This window comes from Somniosus microcephalus, unplaced genomic scaffold, assembly GCF_052327205.1.
Source record: "Somniosus microcephalus isolate GS21.2 unplaced genomic scaffold, FLI_Smic_1.0 unresolved_chr8, whole genome shotgun sequence".
Taxonomy (NCBI): domain Eukaryota; kingdom Metazoa; phylum Chordata; class Chondrichthyes; order Squaliformes; family Somniosidae; genus Somniosus; species Somniosus microcephalus.
Genome location: NW_028225186.1, coordinates 11,048,540 through 11,058,185, shown reverse-complemented (window position 1 = coordinate 11,058,185; position 9,646 = coordinate 11,048,540). Strand labels below are relative to the sequence as shown.

General features: G+C 45.1%; 1 non-coding gene across 1 annotated transcript; it reads left to right on the top strand.

Annotated features, from left to right (window-relative positions):
* Positions 1 to 8,610: 8,610 nt before the first annotated feature.
* On the top strand, positions 8,611 to 8,707 carry trnai-uau (transfer RNA isoleucine (anticodon UAU)). The gene is made up of 2 exons: positions 8,611 to 8,646; positions 8,672 to 8,707. It is a non-coding gene; the product is annotated as a tRNA-Ile (tRNA).
* The last annotated feature ends 939 nt before the right edge of the window (positions 8,708 to 9,646 follow it).

Here is a 9,646-nt window from a genome sequence, read left to right as displayed (position 1 = left end):
CATGGTCCAGGCTTAAGGTAGGAGGAGGTGTCAGTGAGTTGCTGTTCAGCATCCACATGGTAGAGAACGGTTCACCAAACAACAACAGCACCACCTTTGTCAGTAGGTTTAAAGAAAATGTTAGGGTTGCATCGGAGAGAACGGACTGCGGCACGTTCAGAGGGAGGTAGGTTGGAGTGGGTGAGGGGAGCAGGGAACTGGAGATGGCCGATGTCATTTCAGTCCCATTCTTTGCACTCCAAACCAACAGAGAGAGTAGGCAATGGTAATGCAGCAGATGTAATGTTTCTTGATTTTCATAAGGCCTTCGATAATGTACCCGATACTCGACTGATGATCAAGGTCAGAGAATGCTGAGTCAGGGGACAAGTAGTTGAATGGATTGCTAGCTGGCTTCAGGACAGAAGGCAGAGAGTTGGAGTAAAGGGTAGCTTATTCACAGTGGCAGAAGGTTGGCGGTGATGTTCCACAAGTATCAGAGCTGGAGCCACTGCTGTTCGCAATTTATATTAACGATTTAGATTAGTAATCTGAAACACAATTTATAAATTTGCGGATGACACCAAGTTGGGGGGCTAGTCAATGCTGAGGAGGACTGCAACAAGTTACAGGAGGACATTAATAAACTTGCAGAATTGGCATAGAATTGGTAAATGAAGTTCAACACAGATAAATGTGACGTATTTCATTATGGTAGGAAGAATAGGGAGGTCACTTATCACTTGGAGGGCAGGAGTCTAGGTGGAGTAGACGAACAAAGGGGTCTCGAAGTACAAATACACAATAACTGAAAGTTGTTACACAGAATAAAAAGGCCATAAAAAAAGCAAACCAAGCACTCGGGTTTATTTCTAGAGGGATAGAATTGAAAAGTATGGAAATTATGCTAAACCAGTAACAAACCTTGGTTAAAGTAAACCAAGCAATAGGGTTTATTTCTAGAGTGATAGAATTGAAAAGTACGGAAATTATGCTAACCCAGTAACAAACCTTGGTTAGACCAAGGGTACAGAGAAGATTTACAAGGATGGTACCAGAAATGCGAAGGTATACATATCAGGAAAAGATTAACAGGCTGGGTCTCTTTTCTCTTGAAAAAAGAAGGCTGAGAAATGACCTAATAGAGATATTTAAAAATATGAAACGTTTTTACAGGGTGAATACAGAGAGAATGTTTCCACTTGTATGGAAGAGCAGAACTAGAGGCCATCAATATAAGATAGTCAGCAACAAATTCAATTGGGAATTCAGCAGAAACATCTTTACCCAAAGGGTGCTGAGCATGTGGAGCGGGCTACCACAGGGAGGGGTTGAATAGTATAGATGCATTTAACGGGAGGCTAGATAAGCACATGAGGGAGAAGAGAATAGAAGGTTATGCTGATAGATTCAGATGAGGAAAGACGGGAGGAGGCTCGGGTGAAGCATAAACGTCGGCATGGACTGGTTGGACTGAACGTTCTGTTTCTGGCGGTATGTTAATAATGAGTGATTAAATCCCGGGGATTGTATTTATTTCAGTTCTATTCTTTGCACTCCAAACTAATCAGCGGCTGTGAACCGTTGACTGATTGAAATACGAGAAGTCCCGATGGATCTGGAATTGTTCATTTAATATTGGAAATGCTCCGCAGGTCATAACTCAGGATTTCCGGCTTTGCTTCAAATTATTGCAGGTCCCGTGTGAGTTTCCATCCAAACTTTTCAACAAATAACAAAATCAAGAAAAACCCCTGTCTACCAGGAATCAAACAGCTCGCATGGGGGTTGAAGCAGCGAGCATGGCGGTATTGGCACCACCCTCTAACCAACTCAGCTAACCAGCCTTCAATCATTTGGTTATCAGTTCATTTATGGTTGATTTTCCTCTTTGTCGGCTCATTCACTTTTTTCTCAGCAGGCTCTAAAAGAAAGACTTGCACTTATAGAATCTTTCATAGAATCATAGAATGGTTACCGCACAGAAGGAGGCCATACGGCCCGACGAGCCCGTGCCGTGTCTCTACAAGATAACTTCTGCTTGTCCCACTCCTCCACCCTTTCCCTGCAGCCCTCCAATGTTTTCCCTGTTGAAAGCCACTTTTGAATCTGCCTCCACCACCCTTTCAGGCAGTGCACTCCAGATACTAACCACAACATTTGTATTTCTTAATAGAAGCGGGGATGCTGCAGTAAAATGAAAAGCCAATTGCAGCAGAAGCTGGATCTGGAATTGTTTATTAAATGCTGGAAACATCTGTGGACAGAGAAACACAGGGTTATTCTTTCAGGTCCATGAGCTCTGGGCAGAACTAAGTCGGTAGCGTTGCGTCAAAATATTGCAGGTCCCGTGTGCGTTTACTTCCAAACTTTTTAAGCTGCTCAAAAAGAACAAGAAGAAAATAACTCAAAACAAAAAGGTCAATGGCCCGTACGGGGATCGAACCGTGACCTTCACGCTCAAACAACTGAGCTAACCGGCCATCAGGTTTGGCTTATGAGTCCTAAGATTTTATTTTCGAGAAACACTCTCTGGCATTTTTCTGCATTAATCTTTCTGCTTACAACCTGCAGTTGTCGATCATACACTATCCGATCGGTAAATGCAATAGATATGGCACTTTGTGCCACACATGAACACAGCCAACACAAGTGCCAGTAAATCAGCTCCAACAAGCGAAAGTCTATGCACCACCCCTTGACATTCAACAGCATGACCATCACAGAATCCCCAACCACCATCATCAACAATAACAACTTGCATTTATATAGCGCCTTTTATGTAGTAAAACGTCCCAAGGCTCTGCACAGGAGTATTTTCGGAAAAAAAATTGACACCAATCCACATAAGGAGAAATTAGGGAAGGTGACCAAAGGCTTGGTCAAAGAGATAGGTTTTTAGAAGTGTCTTAAAGGAGGAAAGAGAGGCAGACAGGTTTCGGCAGGGAATTCCAAAGCTTAGGGCAACAGAAGCACGGCCACCAAAGGGTGAGCGATTATAATCAGGGATGCTCAAGAGGGCAGAATTAGAGGAGCGCAGATATCTCAGGCGGTTTTGGGGCTGAACGAGATTACAGAGATAGGGAGGGGCGAGGACATGGAGGGATATGAAAACAAGCATGAGAATTTTGAAATCGAGACACTGCTTAACCGGGTGTCAATGTAGGTCAGGGAGCACAGGTGTGATGTGTGAACGGGACTTGGTGCGAGTTAGGGAAAGGGAGAGCAGAGTTTTGGATCACCTCAAGTTTATGTCGGGTGGAATGTCGGAGGCCAGCCAGGAGTGCATTGGAATAGTCAAGTCTAGAAGTAACAAAGGCATGGATGAGGCTTTCAGCAGCAGATGAGCTGAGGCAAGGGCGGAGACGGGTGATGTTACGTAGATGGAAGTAGGTGGTCTTTGTAATGCTGTGGATATATGATGGAAAGCTCATTTCAGGGTGAAATATGACATCAAGGTTGTGAACAGTGCGGTTCAGCCTCAGACAAATGATCGTGAGATGGATGTGGTTAGTGGCTACGTAATGCAGTTTGTGGAGGGGTCTGAAAACAATGGTGGAATACAATCGAAAACATCAACATCCTGGGGGTTACCAGTCAGATGAAGAGTGTGGTTACAAGAGCAGGTCACAGGCTGGGTATACTGTGCCGAGTTTCTCATCTTCTGGCTCCCCAAATCATTTCCACCTTCTACAAGGGACAAGATAGGAGTGTGGTGGAATAATCTCCACTTGCCTGGATGCGTGCAGCTCCAACAACACTCAACAAGCTCGACACCATCCAGGACAAAGCAGCCCGTTTGATTGGCACCCCATCCACCGCCATAAACATTCACTCACTCCACCACCAACACACCGTGTCTGGAGTCTTTACCTTCTACAAGATGCATTGCAGCAACTCACCAAGGCGCCTTCAACAGCACCTCCCAAACCCGCGACCTCTACCACAGCCTTATCTGCTGATGATATAAAGATAGGTGGGAAAGCAAGTTGTGAGGAGGGCACAAAAAGTCTTCAAAGGGATATAGATAGATTAAGTGAGTGGGTATAAATTTGCAGATGGAGTATAATGTGGGAAAATGTGATGTTATCCACTTTGGTAGAAAGAACAGCAAAGCAAAATATTATTAAAATGGAGGGAGACTACAGAATGCTTCGGTTAAGAGGGATCTGAGTGTCCTCATACATGAAACACAAAAAGTTAGCATGCAGTAATTTAGAAGGCAAATGGAAGGTTGGCCTTTATTGCAAAGGCATGGAGTATAAAAGTCGGGAAGTCTTGCTCCAAATGTACAGTTGCGAACACACCTTGAGTATTGCATACATCTTTGTTCTCCTTATTTAAGGAGGGATATACTTGCATTGGAGACAGTTCAGAGAAGGTTCTCTAGGTTGATTCCTGGGATGAAGGGATTGTCTTATGAGGAAAGGTTGAGCAGGTTGGGCCTATACTTATTGGAGGTTTGAAGAATGAAAGGTGATCATATGGAAACATATAGGATTCTGAGGGGGCTTGACAGGGTAGATGCTAAGAGGGTGTTTTCCCTCATGGGTCTATCTAGAATCAGGCGGCATAGTTTTAGAATAAGGGTTTGTCCATTTAAGACCGAGATGAGGAGGAATTTCTTCTCTCAGAGGATCGAGAATCTTTGGCATTATCTAACCCAGAGAGCTGTGCAGCCTGAATCATTGGTTATATTAAAGGCTGAGATAGACAAATTGTTGAACTACAGGAGAGTCAAGGATATGGGTCAACAGGCAGAAAATTCGAGTTGAGGCCTGATCAGGTCAGCCATGATCCTACTGAATGGCGGTGCAGGCTTGAGGGGATGAATCGACTGCTCCTGCTCCTATTTCTTATGTTGTTATGTTTTTATAAGGGCAGCCGGTGCATGGAAACACCATCACCTCCAAATTGCCCTCCAAGTTACACACAATCCCGACGTGAAAATATCTCACCATAACTTCATCATCGCTAGGTCAAAATCATGGAAGTCCCTCCCTAACAGTACTATTGGAGTACCTTCACCACATTGACTGCAGCAGGCCAAGAGGGCTTCTCACTAAGACCTTCTCAAAGGGAATTAGGGATGGGCAATTAATGCTGGCCTTGCCAGCGATGCACAAATCCTAGGAACGAATTAAATTAAATTAAAATAGTCACGACTGGATGTGGGAGTATTTCAGAGATTTGTTCTGATCCGTTGGTTGTTGGATCGCTTAGCTCTGTATACACATGCTGTTTCCATAGTTTAGCATGTGTGTAGTCCTGTGTTGTAGCTTCATGAGGTTGGCACCTCATTTTTAGGTATGCCTGGTGCTGCTCATGACATGCACTTCTACACACCTCATTGAACCAGGGTTTGTCCTGTGTCTTGATGCTAATAGTAAAGGGAGGGATATGCTGGTCCATAAGGTTATAGATTGTGGTGGAACAAAATTCCAAAACTGAGGCCCGCTGTGCCGGCTGTGGTGGACATAAATGATCCCATGGCACTATTGGAAGTACAGCAGGGTGGTGAGGTTCACTCCGGTGTCCTGCAGCAAATATTTATCCGTAAATCAACATCACTAAAACAGATTATTCTCGATTATATCATTGCTAGTTGTGGGAGCTTGATGTGCACAAATTGGCTGCTGCAGTTTTTCCTATATTACAACAGTGACTACAACTTCACTGGTTGTAAAGCGTTTTGAGACGTCCTGGGTGAAAGGCGCTGTAGAAATCCGAGTCTTTCTTTTACAGCCTTCGAAGTCAACTGACAAAGACCAGAAGTCAACATAAATTGAATGTAACAACAAAAGAAGTGGAACAAAGCCAGTTACCGCAGTTGGTTAGAGCGTGGTGCAAATACCGCCAAGGTTGTGGAATCGATGCCTGTACCGGACATTTATTTTTTGCTGGCCTGGGTAGTTTTTTAATGTTGTTATTTGCAGAAAAGTTTAGAACTGCAATACTTTGAAGCAAAGCTGCAAAACCTTAGTTCTGCCGAGAGCTCAAGGACCTGCAAGGTTGAACCTGTGTTTCTCTGTCTACAGATATCACCTGACCTGCACACTACTTCTAGTGGCGCGTGGATCCGAAGCTGCTCCTCATGTTATCAGAAGATTGTAGGGTCGACTCCTGCTGCGGTCGTTTTACAAACTTTTTAATTCGTGTTCAACTTTAGAAAACCAAATTGCGTTTCCACTCATTAGCTGAAGGTAATTTCCTTCCAAACACTGCAGGGCTCTTTATTAATTAGTATTTTGACGCTGTTCTGTGTGTGTATTGCTCACTAGTTCCCAACAAATCCACAATATCTAATTCATGCCGATAAATTATTAGTGTTTCAATTAGAACAACAGCTTTGCGCTAATCAGTGTAATAAAGTGCAGAGGAGGGAATTCTGATCAGTTTCGGGGCCAGTGTTCTCCACAGGGAGCCGATTAAATAAAATAAAGAATTTGTGGCAAAGTTGCTGCAAGCAGGTTTCGAACCAAGATTTTGAGCCAGTGAAAATGAAGGATCAGCAATATACTTCTAAGGCAGGATGGTCTGCGACTTGCAGGGGAACTTGGAGGTGGGGGCGCTCCCATACGCCTGCTGTCCTTCTCCTTCTAGAGAAAAAGTTTGCGTATTTGGCAGGTGCTGCCGAAGATGCCTTGGTGAGTTGCTGCAGTGAATCTTGTCGATGGTACGTACTGCAGCCAAGGTACACCGCTGGTGGAGGGAGTGATTGTTTAAGGTGGTTGATGGGGTACCAATCAAGCGGGTTGCTTTGTGCTGGATGGTGACTAGCTTCTTGCGTATTGTTGGTGCAACGCTCATCCAGGCAAGTGGAGAGTATTCCATCATACTCCTTATTTGTGCCTTGTAGATGGCAGAAAGTCTTTGGAGAATCATGAGATCAGACACCCGCCGCAGAATATCTAGCCTCTCACCTTCTCTTGTTGTCACAGTATTTAAGGGGTTGGTCCCGTTATGTTTCTGGTCACTGTTAACCCCCCAGGATGTTGATGGTCGGGGATTCGGCGATGGTAATGTCGTTGAATGTTAAGGGGAGGTGGTTAGACTCTCGTTTGTTCGAAATAGTCATTGCCGGGCACTTCTGTGGAACGAATGTTACCTGCCACTTATCAGCACAAGCCTGAATGTTGTCCAGGTTGTTTGTATACGGGCATGGATTGCTTCATTATCTGAGGAGTTCTTAATGGCACTGAACACTGCAATCATCAGCGAATATCCCCACGTTTGACCTTATGCTGGAGGGAAGGTCATTGATGAAGCAGCTGAAGATGGTTCGACCTAGGACACGGCCCTGAGTAAATCCTGCAGCGATGTCCTGGGGCTGTGATGACTGACCTTCAGTCACCACAACAATCTTCCTTTGTGCTAGGTAAGACTCCAACCAATGGAGAGTTTCCACCCCACCCCCCGATTCCCATTGACTTCAGATTTACTAGGGCTCCTTGATACCACACTCAGTCAAATGCTGCCTTGATGGCAAGGGCAGTCACTCGCACTTCTCCTCTGGAATTCAGCTCCTTATTTCATGTTTGGACCAAGGCTGTAATGAAGTCGGGAGCCGAGAGGTTTTGGCAGAACCCAAGCTGGGCATCCATAAGCAGGTTATTGGTGAGTAAGTACCACTTGATAGCACTATCGATGACAACTTCCATCACTTTGCTGATGATTGAGCGTAGATTGATGGGGCGGTATTTGGCTGGATTGGATTTGTCCTGCTTCTTGTGGACAGGAAATACCTGGGCACTCTTCCACATTGTTGGTTCGATGCCAGTGTTGTAGCCTCACTAGAACCGCTTGGCTAGATGCGCAACAAGTTCTGGATCACAAGTCTCCAGCATGATAGCCGGGATGTTGTCAGGGCCCATAGCCTTTGCTGTCGACAGTGTGCTCAGCCGTTTTTGATATCACGTGGCGTGAATCGAATTGGCTGAAGTCTGGCTTCTGTGGTGTTGGGGACCTTAGAAGGAGGCTGATATGGATCAGGACAGGTGATCCTCCCAGATTCATTTTTATTATTTTGTTTTAAAGCGGTTTGTTACAACTGAGTGGCATGTTAGGCCAGTTCAGAGGGCAGTTCAGAGTCAACCACATTGCTGTGGGTCTGGAGTCACTCATCGGCCAGACCAGGTAAGGACGGCAGATTTCTTTCCCTGAAAGACGTTAGTGAACCAGATGGGTTTTTACGACAATCCGATAGTTTCATGGTTACCTTTACTGATCCTGGCTTTTTTTTGGTGAGTTGCAATACAGAAGGAGGAGCCTCGTGTGGAGACCAGTTCGTGCAAATGGACAATTTCTGTGGTGCAGACTCTATAATAATATGTAACACCCGTTTTAAACAGACATAGAATGACCTGAGTCTGACAGAAGATCCCTTTCAAACAGACACAGAATGATCAGGGACTGCCAACACACCCTTTTAAAAAGTCAAAGAATGATCCGGGACTGACAGCACATCCCTTTTAAATAGACACAGAATGATCCGGGACTGAATGCAGAACCATTTTACACAGGCATCTAAAGCTGCCTGAATTGCAGAGTGCTTCCAGCATTTTATCTGTTTATATTTCAGATTTCCAACATCAACAATATTTTGCTTTTGTAATACAAGCGCCTTTAGTTGGCTCTGTGGCGCAATGGCAGTGCATTGAACTTATAATTCTCTATGTGACTAGATGAAGTCATTCAAAGGCTGTGGGTTCGAATCCCACCAGAGTTGAATTTTGGGTCAGGGTTCTGTGTTTCCTCCACTGACGGTGCATTTGGCAGTAAATCAGTAATTCAGTGAAGGGAAACTCCCCCCCCCAACACTTCCTTTACACAAGTGGCTCCAGTCCCACCCCACTTTCCCTCTGAGTCCTCTCAACCCCTGAATCTGTTACACAGGAACAGGAGGATTCAATTGAACCCCTCGAGTCTGTTACACAGCAGCAGGAGGAGGCCATTCAGTCCTATGGCTCTTTTACATAGAAACAGGAGAAGGCCATTCAGTCCTATGGCCCTTTAACATAGGAACAGGAGGAGGCCTTTCAGTCCCAAGGCCCTCTTACATAGGAACAGGAGGAGGTCATTCTTTCGCATGATCCTTTGACATAGGATCAGGATGAGGCCATTCATGTCCATGACACATTAATAAAGGAGCAGAGGCATGCCATTCAGTCCCAAGGCCCTTTTACACAGGAACAGGCAGAGGCCATTTAATCCCATGACACTTTTACATAGGAACAGAATGCCATTCTGTCCCATGAGCCTTTCGCACAGGAACAGGAGGAGGCCATTCAGCCCCTGTAGCCTGTTATACAGGAACAGGAGGAGGCCATTCAGCCCCTCGAGCCTGTTACACAGGGACAAGAGAAGGACTTTAACGCCTCGAGCCTGTTGCATTGGACTCGAGGAAGCCATTCAGTGATACAAGATCTTTATAAGAACAGTAGCAATCAATTCAGCCCCTTGAACCTGTTACAGAGGATGACAAGGAGATAATGCAGAGCCACGATCCAGTTATACAGGAACAGGAGAAGGCAATTCATTCCAACAAGTCTGTTATACAGGAACAGGAGGAGACAATTCAGACCCACGAGCCTGTTTCACATGAACAGGAGGAGGCCATTCAGCCCCTCAATCCTGTTATACATGAATAGGAGGAGGCCATTCAGCC